Source organism: Botryllus schlosseri, chromosome 1, assembly GCF_051294905.1.
Source record: "Botryllus schlosseri isolate E-star chromosome 1, Bs_hap1, whole genome shotgun sequence".
Taxonomy (NCBI): domain Eukaryota; kingdom Metazoa; phylum Chordata; class Ascidiacea; order Stolidobranchia; family Styelidae; genus Botryllus; species Botryllus schlosseri.
The window spans coordinates 34780518-34799021 of NC_137236.1; positions in this window are offsets into that span (position 1 = coordinate 34780518).

Sequence of the window (18504 nt, forward strand, 5' to 3'; positions counted from 1 at the left end):
ATGGCAGTAGAAAATGGAAGACCAGAAAAGCACTCAAGCAAAAGTAGTTTATAAAAGGTAAACTTAGTCGAGGTAGTGTATACTTTTAGCAGTTAATACTTAATAACCACTGGCTACATTCTAAATCAGGGGCCGGCAACATACGGCCCGCGAGGGGATTTTATCCGGCCCGCGGACAGTTTCAGGTCTTAGTTGATAATGTGGCCCGCGGCGGTGTCCGGTCGATACCGAGAATGGACACCACCGAGAATGCAATGTATGCAATGCAGGCATGTTATGTATATATACAGGTCGTGTGCATGTACATGTGAATGACGTCTTTGCCATATTCGGTGTCGATTATCTTATATAAATTTCTCGTTGGCGCATTTGGGAACCAAATTTCGGAAATTTGGCTCTTTTAAAGATCGGTTGGCGACGAAAAATTACGTTTGGCGCGTTGGCTCCAATTTGGCGCATTTTACTATAAAATTATTTAACAATTGAACTGAAGTAAAGTCGAATCACTTTTCTTTAGTTCTCGTTCTAACCTTGGATATTAGGATTTGCAGGCCTATGTCATCATATAAGCGGCTTATTGCCATCACAGTGCTTCTCTCGCGCTCCATATTCTAAATCAGGGGTCACCAACGCGGGCCCAAGGTACCAGATGAGTCACCCACCGGCCTGTTCTAAAAAATGGAGTAACAGCTCTAACCAGTGAGCTTTCAAATAATGAGATTGATTTATTTAGCTGTTTTTGTGTAAATCACACTAACATGTAACTTAGTTACTCCCTAAATTTACCCGCTTCAATATTTTACTGTTTTTCGGCTGTTTTCTCGTTTTGTGTTGACAATATAGAAAACTTTCTTCTTAAGACAGATAGAAACTTGATGTTTTGACAGCTTTTGAGCTATATATCCTGACTCTACGAGCAGTGGTTGTTGAGTTGTGCAATTTACCCCCTCATGCGCAGAAATTGGGGGTTGCCGGCTGTAAAATAGGAGCAATTGCCTAAAGTCAATTTCTATTGCAGTTTCAGGTCATTTGTCGGGATTTAAGAACCCCTTTTTTCGATTAAAAAAAGTTATTTTCATTCCACTCTAACGTAAACGTGCACATGCTGTTGACAACGTATCATTTTTGTGTTTAGGTCTAATTTATAAGCATATTGGTTGAAATCGGAAATAGTTGTCACATTTTGGAGAGCAATTTGGCTCTTTTGAACCACCAGCAGTTGGCCACTCTGTACATGCGATTTATTCCTTGTATATGAGGATAAATGGGCGAATAATGTATCGATTCAGCTATCCGGCCCGCCAAGTACTCAATATTCCTACATACGGCCCGCGGACTGGAGAAGTTGCCCGCCCCTGTTCTAAATTGAAAAAGGCATCTTAGCGACTGACGCAACATAACTATTGACATCAAAAACTGGCGGAATCTTCGAAAATATATTCAGTTACAGCAGGGCTGCAATACGTCGCATCTTAAGAGGATTTGTCCTCATTTTTCATGAAATCGAAAATGTCCTCGGGAGACGCCCGAATCTTCCCCTTTCTGTCAATTCGTCATCCGTTATAGCTTTGACAGCCAGGAGATTGTGCAGCGACAACAAAACAAAAAACGCTATAGAAGACGCGAAAACTACGTTAAAGTGTGACTTTCTGGAAACGAGCTGGGAAAATACTTTTAGCCAACACAACAGAATTTCATGAGCGTGGGTCTTCCGGTGGTGTAGTTGCGAGTCGAGTTGATAAAGTGATCCTTTTTTAGTCAAAACAACAGAATTTCCCGTTTTCTCATCCGATTTTATAAGTTTTGTGATTTGTAAAAAGTCCCTTCTTTACCGGATCTTAAATTATGGTAACCGTAGTTACAGTGATACATAGACTATTTCACACTAGAAATGTACAGCACAGGATCGGGATTTGGAATTCTAACCGGACAGGAATCCTGCATGCTTTTCATAAACAGGATTGGATTCGGATCCACATTTCTTTCCAGAGTGCCGGATCCGGATCAGGGCAGGATTCTGAATTTCTAGTTCACGAAAGTGTCTTTCTGATTGTTTACAATACATCAATGTTTTGTGTGAACTTTGACCCGGCTAGTTTTGCGTTGCATCACATATCCTTGATAACAAGCTCCAATGCATTGTCGAGGTATAGTTTGAAAAACATCGGCTAAGGGGCCAATGGATGCTACCAGATCGGAACAGGATTATTTTGGATTCAAATTTTAGCATTAACAATGGAAACAGGATCTGGATGTCATTTTTATTAAACAGAATTGGATCCGGATCCCTAAAAACCATAATCCTTACATCTCTATTTCACACGCACACTACGAGTATCTCACTCATAAAAGGTTATCCAAATTAATCTTAAAACTAGATTCTGCTTTTCTAAAAGGTAGCATTATCGCCTAAACAACTGCTACGTGGAAGTGGTCAGAAATTGCCACTTGAGTAAGAAGTACGTGTGAGAAAGGTCTACTTGAGAATACATTTAAAAAAGTAAGAATACTTGGTTTTCGTAACTGACCTTACTGCATTCTATTAATTACAACCCTGAAGAATATATATCATTGGCAGATTGTTAACCTTCACTGCACTAACAGAAGGAATATCACACACCAAAACTGATTCCTTCATCACACAATATTCGTTCCCGCAACCAGGAAATTGACACCTATGGCTCCCATTCAACTTTTCTTATTTCATAACTAATTGCGGCTTCTAATATGATTGCGCAAATGGGCGTCTTTGCCGCTGTTCGGCCGTGTTTCAGATATTAGCGTCAGTCATGTCACGTATCGCGCTGACCGAATGCATGATTCCAATCCGACCACATACACACTAGTATATGCAGTAGGCTATATAAATACACGCAGTCTTTACGAACGTATGCATTATTCTCTGTTTGGAGTTGATCGTGATCAATCTGAGCAATGAGCATTGACCACTATGCACCGTAGTCGTGAGTGAAATATCCATGTGAACTCGATGCTATAGTTCATTCGTTCAACTACTACCCTGAATAGCCCCTGGCGCGTAATCAAGACAGCCACGAGGCTATTTACAGCACGTATAGCAACAATGTGCAGACAACGTTCGCTTCTGTTATACTGGAAATACAGTAACAAACAACATGACGATTCGCAGCACGAATGACGGATTTGTAATTTCGCGTATGGTCTACGACAGGGGCGGGCCACTTCTACAGTACAGTCGGCGGGCCGGATATGGGAAAATGAAGGTCGTGGCGGGCCGAATACCTAAATCGATACATCAAACGCGTATTTATCCACCTACGGGATTAATCGTATTTAATGTAAACTTTAAGTACCAAACCGGATTTCCGTTGTGCTAACGCATGCTCTACTCCTACTAACTTCGGAATTCGATGGAACTGTGAACGCCACTGGTAATATCTTCACATGGAACATTACTGCAACGTGCAACCGTAGAGCCTGCGAATATTATGCGTGCGACCAATTCGACCGGCCAGATAGTTCCATAGCCACAGAACGAGTGTCAGAAGAAACCGAATCGAGGTACATTCAATGGAGCCGATCTTGTTTTGCTATGACAATTACGTAGTACAGTGGTTCTCGACCGGGGGTCCGTGGACCCCTGGGGGTCTGCGAAACTTCTAAATTTGCAAAATTAGTGATACCGAGGGCGATTTTTTGACCTATCAAAATTTTGTCAAAATTATAGCGTTAGGTCAAAATTTGTCAAAATTGTTTACAAAGTCCAAATTTTTTTGACGTCTGCATTTCGTTTGTATCTTAGATTTTGCACTGTCGGTGAACTTATCATGTAATATTTTACAGCTTTTAGCCTACTAGGTAGGGTTGCATCTAAAATTAAAATCAATTTAAAACTAACATGTTTAAAACAAGACCCTAATTTCAAACGTTTTTTCATGGTTTTTTTGTTTTGTTTTTTAAAGCCATGACGTCACGAATAGTCGATCGTGACGTCATAGTGGATTGACATTGACAATTGAAAATATAGGGTAAATATAGCCCTTTTGACGAAATATCTGTACTATAAATGTTGAACCGACTATTTTAAGGGTTCCAGCCATCCCATATCGATACACGTCGGCTATATCGGGTGGTAATTGTCCGTAGGCTCATACAACATGTTTTTGGAAATGATTTGCGCCATTAAGGCATAATTGTACAACTTGGAAAAAATCAACTCTTTTTTAAAGAGCCTTTGTTTAAAACACTGTTTAAAACATGTTTGAAACAAAGTGTTTTAAAACACCGTTTGTTTTAAATGCAACCATAGTTATAGACCAACCGTTGGAGACGGTCTATTGTCTGCCCATTGTGAATAATTAACGGTGAAATGAAAAAAAATAGGTGTACATGGTGGTATCGTCAACTTATACCAAAATGTTGTAACTGAAACAAGACTGCTTGGTTCTTATATCAAGAAGCGCATGATGAAAAATTGTGATGTAGATTGTAGACAACATTGTCATAATGAAGTAACATGGTGTGTCACCAGCAGTGTACGCACAACTTCATTGTTGTCAGTTAACAACTGCAGCTGTTGAACGTTTTTTCTCCATTCTTGGCAAGCTACTTAGTAAGGATAGACACTTTGTACCCGAGAATGTAGGAAAGTATCTTTAGTTGTACTACAACAAATTTTAATTATTTCTACAATAATACGTGATGTAACTACTGGAATCCTTCATAGGGCCAGATATAAATAAAATAATAGATTTTTTCGTGTAAAACTTTGTCAGTTTTTAAGTCTAAAATGTTTTTTCAGGTCAAACTACTTCGTAAGGACAGACAGTTCCAACCAGAAATGAAGATGTAAGAAGTACAATTTTAACATTATAGGAGAAAACACCCAATTTGCATACGTGAGGTCAAAATTTGGTCGAAATTTTGATTTTATAGGTCAAAATCTTCCGTTTTTAAGTTGAAAAAGATTCGCCCTACTGATAACAAATTTGTAACATTTTTAAATCAAGGAAATCACGAAGCAGTTTCGCTTCAAAAGCGCTAATGTTTCAGTAAGCACATCGTCAGAGTGGCCATATGAGATGAAATATCCTACTGTGTAAACTCATTTTAATAGCCAAATTGCCAATAGCCTACTGATACAAATGTATATTGCTGTTTAAAGACGTTTTGTTGAGGTTTGTTGAAAATAGTTTTTCTAGTCTGTCTCATGTGTGATATGCATAAACACTATTCAAGAATATCTTGAAGATGAGCTGCTATATGGAAATGCCTAGTCTGGACGTGATAACTTCATTGAAAAATACGTTTCTCTATTTCGGGGCCATATATGTTGCGATCGTGCTCAAAGGTGTCACCGGAAGCGTCAGCCGTTATAAATTACATTCGCCGCCACCTACCTTTGCGTGGAAATGGACTTCCGGCACTCGTTCATATCAAATGGAAAGCGTGAATTTTCAAGACACGATCACATATTTCAAGAGATAAGAAATCCAGCTGCATAAGTCACTTCGAAATAATAAAAGTCGACCCATATTTCTACATATAGTATATGATATCATTTTCAAGAACGGTCATTTTGTTGCTGTTTATCACTAGCTTTCAGTTGATATTTGCACAAGACAGATGACGGTTGCACGATAAGTGAGCAAAACTTAAACTAAAACTTGGAGGGGTCCACGGGGGTCCGTCACGGTCCCAATTGGGCCCGCAAAGACAAAAGGGTGGAGAACCGTTGTCTTAGTAGCTGGCTTGGACATGGAAAAAGTCAGCCACATGGCATTTAATTGGTTTCTTTTGTTATAGTGATGGTGTTGACTTGGAGATGATTTATTTTTCAGATTATTTCATAGCCGCCCTTAAAAAGGCTCACAGGCGAATCCCTGCTCAACAGGGTAATTACTACAATTGCAGCTGATGGGAGAGTAAACCAAGTCGCGCTATACATAGGCCTATGAGGTAAAATCAGGAGGGCTAAAAACTAGCACGAGCACGACAGCTATTAGCCCGAACCCGTTGGGGACATTGGGGCACGACTCGAGTCCGAGAATTAGTATTCAAGACGTACGAATAAGGCATGTGATGAACCTGTCGAAATTAATGGAACCTTATAATTAATTCAAATCCGACGTCTCCACCACACCGTTTAATGCTGGCGTTGTTTGAACCTTGAACAGGCGAATAAGTAGCCTACTAAGAAACTTTGGTGATTACTCATAATGTATAGGAATAGAGAATTAGCTCAACATGCACAATGGTTACTGGAGATTGAATATCTTTCTCTCTCACACTATACGACAATGACAGTGGCGCGTACCACCCACTAAGGCAGTGGTTCTCAACCGGGGGTCCGTGAAGCATTTTCAGGGGGTCCGCGAAGCCACTAAATTTACAAAATAGTTGATAATCTAATTTGTATGTTATTTAAATAGGAGAATCGCGAGGCAATTTCGCTTCATTACTAATAATACACCAGAGCTCAAACCGACAGAATGTCTCTCAGATATGAAATGTCCTACTGTGCAGACTCATTTTAATTGGTAAATTGCCAATAGTATGCTGATACCTATATTTTGTTGGGGATTGTGAAAAAAGAGTTTGATTAGTAACGTCAATTACGGTGACTGCGAAATGTTGGCAAAAATCCATTTTCTCCTGTGATATAGAATAGCCATTGTTCGATGATAACATCAAGATGAGCAGCGTGACACAAATGACCAGGCTTGACATTTTATGTCCATTAAAAATGGTTTGTCAATTTTGGTGCCATATTTGTTGCGATCATATACCCAAACGTGTCGTAGAATGCGTTACCCGTTCAGTACTACATTCGCCACCACCAATCTCCGTGGGAATGGATTTTTGGCCGTCGTTCATATTAGTCGAAGGCGCGGATTCTCAAGACACGACAACGTATTTCAGAAAATTGTGTTGCAAAATTATCTTTGAAATAATAAAAGTCAACCCAATTTCCACATAAATAGCATGTTTTTTTCAAGAAAAGTCATTTTGTTGCTGTTTATCACTAGCCTACAGATATTATTTGTACATGACAGATGACGATTGCACGATAATTGAGCTAAATTTGAATTAAAACTTCGGGGGGTCCGCAGTGGTCCGTGACGGTCCAAAGGGGTCCGCGGGGACAAAAAGGTTGAGAACCACTGCACTAAGGGATTTGTGAGCCACGACATTTCATTCGATAAAATCCATGGATTTTGCTATCTTACAAGCATTAGGACTTGAAGCAGAATTGAACTGTACATACAAAAACGGTCAATCTATATGTCGACACCAATATTAAATAACCAAAAGCGCTCGTTCACACAGTCCCATTTCCCCAATACATTAATGCTCTCGACTGAGATTGAAGACATGATGAAATGAGATAATTGCTATTTCAAACTGACTTTCTCTATATTGTCGAACAAACGATAACGAAATGTTTTTCTTATGTTTCAGCTATCACCATTTAGTAGTACGCAAACAACCAGGATGGGCCGATTTGGGGAGGAAACGAAAAGCAATATCTGATAACAGCGACAATGAAAATACTCTGCTACACGGTTGATCATCACTGCAAAATCATGAGCGTGTAGTGAACTTTGATTAACTGATAATTTAAATTTACAGCAATCTTTTCAATCTATATGTAGTTATAGTCCTCACAATCAATAATGTGAGCTTATGACATCTCGCTGACATATCGATTAGTTTGGAAAGGATTTCTCAGAAAACGTTGATGTAGAGATATAAACCATTTTATCTGCTGGCTAACGAATTGCTGGAGAGTTCTACAGGCTACCGCCATAACTGCCCGATAAAGAAATTGCGAAAAATAAAACGGAATGCCTACTTTTCAAGAAAGATACGCGCATAATATGTAACGGTGCAGAACTTAATAATGCGTGAGGAAAAATATTTGTGTACAACAAAAATAGTAAAATGTGTTATACGCAATTTTTTGTCAGTCCAACCCTGCAGGTGTTGGCATTATAATTAGTGCAAGGTGCTTTCATATATCAGCGACTGCTTCCTGAAGAATGGAGTTCACGGCTGCGCACGTCCAAGTCTAAAGCAATATACAACAAGGATTTGTAAAATATGTTGACAAAATATAAAGGAATGGTACTTATATTGGTTTAATAGTTTCCAGCCATCACTGTATTTACAAATTTACTCAATTAAGTTTCAATTTATTGCTAACAATTTCATCAACTCAATGCACCACAAGACTGCGATACAATGAAAGATAGGAAGGTGTCGAACCGACTTGGAGTAGTGTTCGAAATTAGACACCCACCTCTCATTACCTCTGCGTGATGCACTGTCCGTCTTAAGACACCATTGTAGATGTGAATGGGATCAGATATACCAAAGCACTGAGACCGGAAGAGCGTAAGAATCTGCGACCATCAATTACCGACGATATAGCTCAAATTGGAACACGGCGAAGACACGTAATTCTACTGAGATTAAGAAGCGGCCATTGCAGACTGAATCAACATCTGCATAAGATCCCTTGTTCTGAGACTCCACTATGTCAGCAATGCAATGCAGAAGAATCTGTAGAGCACTTTTTGTTACATTGTGTGAGATATCAACATCAAAGGAGACAACTACATCATGCTGCGTGAGTGAGCCGAATAAATTGGGAGTTGAAAGACGTTTTAACAGATCCAACGATATTGGATAATGTTGTACAGTTCGTGATATCTTCGGGACGACTTATATGGTATAGATAATACATGTTGTATACTCATTATTTGTATAACCAAATGTCGTGTGTGTATAGCTCCATATACAGAGGTGGTCAGTAACGAAGTACTTCTACTTTTTCGAAGTACTCAAGTAGTTTTCCTCTACTTCTAGTACTTACTCAAGTAGATTTGATTTTCGCTACTTCTACTTCTACTTCGTAGTATATTGTGATCTACTTACTTACTTTGCGCTATTTTTAGTTTGTCAAGTAGAAGTAGCTTAATCCTCCAATAAGAAATATAGCCCGGCGTATTACGGCGCTGTTTTCACGAAGTACCAACATTTAATTTTCATAAAAGTCAAGTAAAGCCCAGAACTTTTGTTGCGCTTCACGCACAGTAGTTTTCACGGAAGTATCGGTGAATATAAATTCAAATATTTCATCACGGTAAATATGACCCACCATAACGCTTGAAACTACCGTTTCGCAATCTAGCAATTGCCTATCACATCATGATCTAGCAGCCAATGACGTGTCCTAATCTGAAAAGTGAACTCCGGCTTTTTTGAATGTTGCATCTGTTTTAGCAGACCACCTTTCTGGAAAAACGACGTGAAATGTATTGTCCGCTTTTATGTATTTCTCTTTCAATTCTGAGTATCATACTTTGATTTTTAATTAATTTCAGTTCTTTTGTCTGCATGCAGAATATACATGTTGAAGTAAAAAGGCAAGTTTAGTGAGTAATGCCTCTATTTTCCGAAAATAAAGCTTCACTATAAACAATTTTACGATCCACGATATTTTTATTAATGTAAACTAATTGCGCAAAGTGTTAAAACCGTATCCAATACAACTTCTCCGTATTGCTCTTCGCCTAAACCAGGGGCGGGCAACTTCTTCAAGTCGGCGGGCCGGATATAGGAAAATTAAGTACTTGGCGGGCCGGATTGCTGAATCGATACATTATTCGCCCATTTATCCACGTATACAAGGAATAAATCGTATTTAACGAATGTATCTTAACGACAGCAATGCAACTTCAAAGCCATTTCTCGCCAATAATGACGAAGACAATGTGGATTTGAGAACATCACTGTCATACAGCAGGGGTGGCCAATCTTTTTGCCAGTCACGGCCGCACAAAACCTGTGCCGTGATAAGCGCCACTATCACGATTTTTACTTATAATAATGATAATAGACACCCACCTGGCCTAGGCGATGTAAAAAAGGAAGCATGCACACAGAATGAAAAGTAAAAGAATTTAATATAAAAGAACAGGTGACAAAAAGGTGGAGTGTGTCGGAAGCAGTGATGAGCGGATAGTGCTTTTCGAGACTCCGAATCCCTCCGACAACTTAAGTGTCTGAGGAAAACTCCCTCCGACTCCGAAGAGCTCAATCCCAGACTCCAAGATACTCCGATGAATCTCGTCAAGTATCCGAAACAGTGGCAAGCATGGTACATGGTACACATGGTACAACATTGTACATGTGATAATATGGTTGGCCTCATAGTATTAGTCCCCAATTGCAGTGCAGATGACTGATTTTCATTTACTTAGAAGTCATTTTTGCATGTTACCCGCATATTAAAACTTTACAAGGTGTCAACTGTCTGTGTTTTGGCTTGTAATCATAATCAATAGTGTATTCTGGTCAGAGCTATCCGAAGATATCGGAGAAAAAAGTTACAATACTCCGAAATTCTCCGAAAAAATATTTGTAGTAAACTCCGACTCCGCTCCGTCTGTCACAAAATCGGCAAAACTCCGCTCCGAATCCACTCCGACTCCGCTCCGATGCTCATCACTGGTCGGAAGGCGAAATCGATATGGCAGGTCGAGGTCCGGTAAACTATAGAGGGCTAACTAGTATTGATTCGTCTCGACTCGTCAATGCTTGCGTCTCATTCTCGTGCAGCGTATCGTCTTTGCAATATTTATGATGCGCAAAATGAGACTTCCCACAGTGATGCCACTGCGTAGCAGTAGCATACAACCAGTTTCGTTCTGAGACAGTACTGATACAGATATTTTAGAACGCGCCACCGTTGGATAACTGTATAATGTCAGTTTGTTGTGTGATCAAAGCAACGCCTAAATAAATGATCAAATATATGGCTTTATTAAGTATTACTGCGACAGACTGTGTTCAGATTGTTATCCTATCAAGGCATATTATGCGACAGGCGCTAAATACAGCCTGCATGTTGCCACAAGTATCCCGACAGCGCCACTTCTGACAAGTCACATTGCGCAGTGCAGTCGTGGAATCAAAAGCGGCATTGCACGAAAGAATATGACGTCATCATGAGAAACGTACTATTTATTCGTCGGTGTCTGCGCTACGTCAAATACGCGTCGAACCCGATTTCCTGTTCGCCCTTGGGCGTTACAGAAATGGGTTGATGTTTCAGCTGATCTAGTCGAAGATTTAAGTCTACTCTCAGCAGTAAGAAACAATTGTTATCCTCACGGATTGGTGACTGCGAGCCAGCGAACGACTCAGAAGGAGGATTTAATTTTGACTCAATCGAAATACGCTATACGAAGAAACCTAGTCAGAAATGCTAGACGAAACACAACCATAGCATACAGTCAGTAATGCCAGTGAGAATGGCCCATTCGAGTATATAATTATGCTATTTCAGGTGCTTTTTAACTATAGGCTTAAAACTATAATTACTACGGCTGTGAAAGGGCTAGACCACAAAGACTTGCGCCCTAACATGATCGCAAAGATTACGTCAAGCTTAGCTAATCGTACGCAAGGTTATGCTACTATAGGGTTTTATAACGTACATTGTATAATGTACCTGTACAGTGTACACTGGTACAGTACAGGTTCGCGTTTCCGGAACTGCCGGGTTGTATGTTTTTCGGATTTTCAATAGAAAAACGACTGACATGCTGGTTAGCGAGCTACTCTCTCCTGTGTCTGTGCTGAAGCGTTAGGGGTTTTGAGGTCAAGATCATGCCACGACAGTAATTTGAGACTTGACTATTAGATATCAGTGATCAGTCAGTGATCGGTACTCTTTTCGGCAAAAACACGCGAACAAGTTTAGTGCGTTGCTGCTGTATAGTAGGGCTGTTCAAAAATAACTTTTTTTTCCCGATTCCAGCCGGTCACCTCTTAAATCGTCAGGTTGCAGTAGAAAACCTTGCTCACCAAATTTCACTCGATTCCAACCAGTAAAGGCCTCCGCAGATCCAATTAAAGTTTTTAATTTAATATGAAAAATTAAAAAAAAAAAAAAATTTCCAAATTTTTCTGCCAACCCCATGAAATTGTTGAGCTGTCTTCAAAGACGTTGCAAAACAAATTTGAGTCAATTCCGACCAGTAGAAGCGGAGTTATGTGAGTTTTTCGATGATATTTCTCGGATTATCCTTGATTGGTGGATAATCCGCGATTTATCAACGAAAAACTCACATAACTCCGCTTCTACTGGTCGGAATTGACTCAAATTTGTTTAGCAACGTCTTTGAAGACAGCTCAACAATTTCGTGGGGTTGGCAAAAAAATTTGGAAATTTTTTTTTTTAATTTTCCATAATAAATTAAAATTTTTAATTGGATCTGCGGAGGCCTTTACTGGTTGGAATCGAGTGAAATTTGGTGAGCAAGGTTTTCTACTGCAACCTGACGATTTAAGAGGTGACCGGCTTGAATCGGGAAAAAAAAGTTATTTTTGAACAGCCCTACATAGTCGCATTGCTCCATATAACGCTGACAATACTGACATTGAGGTACATAATTCGTCTAGTGCGCGGCACACGGCCATTTCCTTGTTGTATGGATAGCTTTAGTTTGCAGCGGTATTGAGAAGCCGGTGTATTAGGTTGAAAGTTTACAGTTATTATGTGATTCGACTGTGCATGTTAAATGTGAGCGTGTTCCCGGGAAGCGGCGTAAAGATTGCCGCGTGAAACAGATATATATTTCACATATTCTTCGTGGTATCAAAGTATTCCATGACGATGCTAGTAACATTCGCAGATATTCACAGTAATTTTGAGGCTCGATTTCGAATGCTAGATGCGTAAGCTGACACCAGCGTAGCGATAGCGATAATGCAGCGCTGCGATGTGGGCGATACTATTTTACATTGCGGAAGCCTTTAAACCTCGATTGGTGTAATCACAGCATGCGAAACAAGTATTACAAAGCTACACACGTCAGTGGAAATAGAATTTCTGTGAAGCCATGAACAACTCACAGGATTGTTACAAAGTGATATGAAATAGGTGTGCCGAAATGAATTCCCAGTAATCCATGCAATGTAAAACTGGGATTCGATTCTTTGTGGTCGCATAGACGCAATGTATGTGAACTTTCCATATCATTCGTACCGATGTGATGTCAGGATGACTCTCGAGCAATGTTCCCTCTAAGCCAGGGGTCACCAACACGCGGGCCGCAAGGTCATATTTTGCGGCCCGCGACTTGATTTGAGATTTCGGAAGAAAGCTAAGAAAACATTTTGAAATGCTGAAAATAACGTGCAAAAACCGAAAAGATTTTCGCGCTAGGCGCGATTCACCTCTCATTCATAGTTATTGCTCTGTGTAATAGTCCGGAATTCATATTATAGAATTCTCCCATCAACATTCATAACCTTCCATGCCATCAAACTATCCGTTGGGATTGCCAGCTTTTTGGGTGCATTTTGTGATATGACGATAAGTGGGAGGCCCGAAATTTTTAGTATCAGGGGGCATATTTAAAAAGGTTTGAGAACCACAGGCTTAGGGTTTCCAGACAAGATCAAGCTTTACGCGGAGATGGTCTTTCAACCATAGTAACGTATCTCGCTAGCCCCCAAAAGCGTTTCCAGGTATCGTGCACAGTTCAGAGTTCAAAATATATTGAAATTGACGACAATGATCTTTTGTTGTATTTTTATTCCTTTAATAAAATATTACTTCTTTTGTGGTCACTATGCCTATCGCCTATGTTAGGTAGCATAGCGTTGTACTGACGTAGAGTTTTAAAACGTGGTTGCCTGTACTATATATCGATAATGAATGCATGCGGCCCGCGGCCGCTACGAATTTTGAAAAGTGGCCCGCGACCCCTTTTGAGTTGGCGACCCCTGCTCTAAGCCGACTCAGCCTATAGACGCACAGAAAATCTGAGCCGCGCACAAACAAAAATCCACCCGTGGTTCATAAAAAAATTATCACTATGTCTTTCACAGAAAGCACTATTTCTCAACTGACCACACTGACGATCATTTTAGATGTACAAATGTACATCACTAATTTGTAAGCATTAATTCGTAATCAGCTCAAGCGACGCCATCTCGGTAGAAACGTCGATTTCAACCCGAGTGTTCTGAAAAAGACTCCTCTCTCCATAAGCGTCGCATTCCCGTGTTCGAAATAAGTCGCGAGGAATCTTCATGTTGGTCTTTTTAATTGGAGTTGGAAATTTAACAGTATGTTAAAGTGTATGCCTGAGAATCGCAATTCGTTGCTGCGCATAATATTTGCTCAACGGGACTTTGCAAACGTTGATCGTGAAATGCTGCGAATGTGCAGTGTGTAGTGTATGGCGTTGAATTACATCAGTTTCTCTGCAGCAAAATTGTGTTCGATTCGTTTAAACCAGTGGTTCTTAACATTTTTTTCTGCAGCACCCCCTTTAGAAACTTGCCGGGGTCTGGCGGCCCCCATATTTTAGGGATGGAAGTAAAAACAAGGGGTTTTAGAGTCCGAAGTCCGGTCGGTCTTTACGAGCTGTCACTATAGGAAATAGCTACAATCGCGCCTAAGGACCAATCGACTAATTACCGCTATGATAATTGTATGTGCTATATCTGTGATTAAATCAAGGTTGTCATGACAACCTTCGGGTACGGGCTCATACCAGCTGGTCAATTAACTTCAACATTATCTTATTCGAAACAAAGCAATCCATATTATAGAACATTAATGTAAGGTTGCAGGTCACAACACTAAACAGTATCATCCTTTATGATACGATGAAGGAATATTCTGAAGATTTAATTTTGTAGCTCACAAAAACAACTACATTTTAGTTGATCATTTTAACCCAAAAGCTTCAAAGCATCTTCAATGTACAAAGGGCTCTCACTTTCGCTCTTAAAAGTGGTGCAGTGCCTTTTTATTCGACTTCGACACACTGTTCGCTGCGGGATAAAATAGGCTGCCTAGTTCGAAACATTTTGTGGAAAATAACCCGAGGTAGTGTGATGGTAGTATTCTAACGGGGAATTGGCGATCTGAAAGCACAAGCAAATCACTTTAAATGAAGTATAATAAACCACCGTATACATGGAAACATGTAGCAAACATGGCCTGCATATATTTCGCTCGTAGAGTGACGAAAAATTTCAAGATTTGGCAGTTTTTTCGGATGTATTGTTCATTTGCAATGAAAACTTAGGATATATAGGACTGTTGTTGTGCTGTGTCCCTACAGCTCCCTCTACTGCGACGCCATTTTTCTTCATCGCCCCCCCCCATTTCACTCCCTGGGGTGCACTGACGTCAAGGCTAAGAAACAGTGGTTGAGACGGAAATCTCCGACATTTCTATTAACTTGATCGCCGCTGTACAGACTGGTAACATATGCAGTATGCACTAATATGAATTTTACATAATAGCGCATTTTCTATCGATGTTCATAAGTAACCAAATTTGAACATTTTTTCACCAAACATCATCAATTTGCATATTTATTATTCAAAAATACAGCGTAAAAGGAGAGGTGAGGCACAGGTGAGGCTCGGGCGGGTCGTGCCTCGCCTCACCTGCGACAATGCAATTCATCATAAATAGCACGGAATTCATAATAACTGGTATCAATCAAATGCTATCGTCACACTTATTCCGAAAATCCAAATATTAACAGTGTTAGAGCACCAGAATCCCCCAAAAATCGCCAAGGAATGGAACATTCGGCTTTAGTACAGACAATGATATCGCAGAGAAACAACAGTCAGGTGAGGCACAAACGAATCTGCCTCATGCACTGTTCGCTAACAATTGGACAATTGCAGCCCAGTGAAACGCGCTATCGATTTCGGAATCCTACAGTCTTGTAGGAATTATATAGTAACGAGGGCCAATACCTAATGCGGAGCAAATATACATTCGCTTACTTATGTAGCTGTTATGTATTTCCATCCATAGCCACGTTAAATTGCGGTATGTGATATCTACTTGCATAGGCTGCAGTGTCGTTGTTTGTGGCTTCTATGTTGAACTCGACTGCAATACCAATAACTCTTCATTATGTTATAGTTATACTTACACAGCCTGCGTTGTCGTTGTGGTTCCACTGCTAGTGTTTTTACACTAGATCTATTATTTTGACTTGACCTAGTGTCCTAGTGTATTTTCTTTCGAAATTGGGCAAATCTACTCAATTACAAGTAGAAGTACTTTTTTCATAAGTCACCTAAAACTACTTGAAGTAGAAGTGGAGTTGACTGACTTTAAATCTATTCATGTAAGAGAGTAGTTTTGAAAACAGTCTTAATTCGTTCGCATGGACTGTCAAAAGCTGCAAATTGAGCTATGCGGAAGGTGCAGAGAGCTTGATACGTATTGGTGCATCCAGGAGGTATCAATTTCCGACAGAATAAGGATTCTTTTGCATCATGGCATGCAAATTTTAGTATTGATATGAAAATGTAATACTAACCCTTTGTTTACTAGAAGACCCCGTTTTGGAGAATATCATGGCACGTCGCCCTACCCCATATTATAAGGCCCCAAGTTTAGGCGAAGAGCAATACGGAGAAGTTGTATCGGATACGGTTTCAACACTTTGTGCGATTAGTATACGTTAATAACAAATAATGTGGATCGTAAAATTTATATTTAGTGTAGCTTTATTTTCGGAAAATAGAGGCATTACTAACTACACTTGCTTTTATTGTTCAACATGTATGCTCTGCAGACAAAAGAACTGAAAGTAATTAGAACTCAAATTGGGATATTCGGAATTCAAAGTAAAATACAAATACCACTTCTAAAAAGCGGAAAATATATTTCATGTCTCTTGTCAATAAAGCTTCGAAGGTGATCTGCTAAAACAGGAGTAACGTTAAAAAGCCGGATTTTCTAGATTAGCAGGACAAGTCATGGGCTGCTAGATTACGATATGATAGGTAATTGCTAGATTGCGAAATGGTAGTTTCAAACGTTATGGCGGGCCATATTTACTGTGATGAAATATTTGATATGGGCGACAATGCGGTGTGAGCAGAACCGAGCAATCCGATACCTAAATTATATTCACTGATATTTTCGTGAAAACATATTTGTCAGTCCATAACTACTATGCGCGAAGCGCAACAAAATTTTTGGGCTTTACTTGACTTTTATGAATATTGAATGTTGGTACTCCATGAAAACAGCTCCAAAATTCCTCAGCCTGTCTTTCGTATTGAGGGAATAAACTACTTCTACTTGACAAACTGAAAATAGCGAAAAGTAAGTAAGTAGATCAGAAAATATTACGTAGTAGAAGAAGAGAAAATCAGATCTACCTGAGTAAGTACTAGAAGTAGAGGAAAACTACTTGAGTACTTCCAAATAGTAGAAGTACTTCGCTACCGACCACCTCTGAATATGGAATTGCAACGGCTATCTATCAGTGTGCAAAGAAAATGCTCTCTATACCCGCTGCTGTTATTCACATTGTCGGTCTCTTTATCAGGTACTTTACGTGGGTGCGTGTTTGTGTGTGTGTGGGGGGGGTCCGTGCCTCACCAGCCATGAACCTCACCGCACGTCACTGATAGCAATGGCTGCATTGTCGGCATTAGGACGTCACATCAGTGTTTAGCACAGTAGGCCTACACCAGGGGTGGCCAACCAGTGGGCGTAGAAGGAAATTTGTGCGGCCCACGCACTGTTGTACTGTCACGCACTGATGCCCATGGGGCCCCCATTTAGTTGGTGTGTCGAGCAGACTCGTGAAATATTACAGGGAATATTGCTGTCGATTTATTCTCCAAGCTGCTCGTTTTGCGAGATTCGAGTTTGGCGTGGATTAGTCATCGTATCGTGCAATCCCGTTATAGTGCTTCTGTTGTAAAATATTTAAGAGATTTGATTCTTTTTGGACATTCGTCATAAATGCAAACTGCTCTATAAATCCATATATAACATTTGACCATAAACCTGTTACAATTGATCAGGCTGGCGTGAGTAAGTCACCGTATATCGTGCGTCCCTATTTTAGTGCTTCTGATGTTAATATTATGTACGTTATATTCGTTTTGTACATTCGTCGTATATGTTTACTGTTCTACAGACACATATCCTGTAACAATAAGCTTATACATATCCGCAGAACCTTGAACCAAACTGATGTTCAGTTTTGCAGCGCCATCGTCAACATGACGCGTTTGTTCTCCGCGTTTATGTCCCTGATCCTGCTGCTAGTCAACTGATTGTGGGCATTTTATGGTCTGCTCTCTCGGCGCAACGATTGATGAAAAACCAAATATTAATTAATGTAATTCAGGAGCCGCTAGTAAAGTGCTTCTCAACCTTGTTTCTAGCAATGCCGGAGTGGACGTAAAAGCCACTCCATCTATGCATGTTACAAGCGACAGTGTGCACCACGCCTACTCGACAGAGCGATGCAATGCCGGAGTGGACATAAAAGCCGCTGTCGCGTGATAGGTCACGAGTAATCGCAAAGGCCCGTTTACGCGTTGTTGTCTGCACTGCTTCAAAACGTGTGGTACTCGATTTTCAGTGCCCCGGGGCGTTCCACAAACGGGTTAGCGTTCTGCTTGGTTCTGTCTTAGCTCCTCGATTATGTGCAAGTC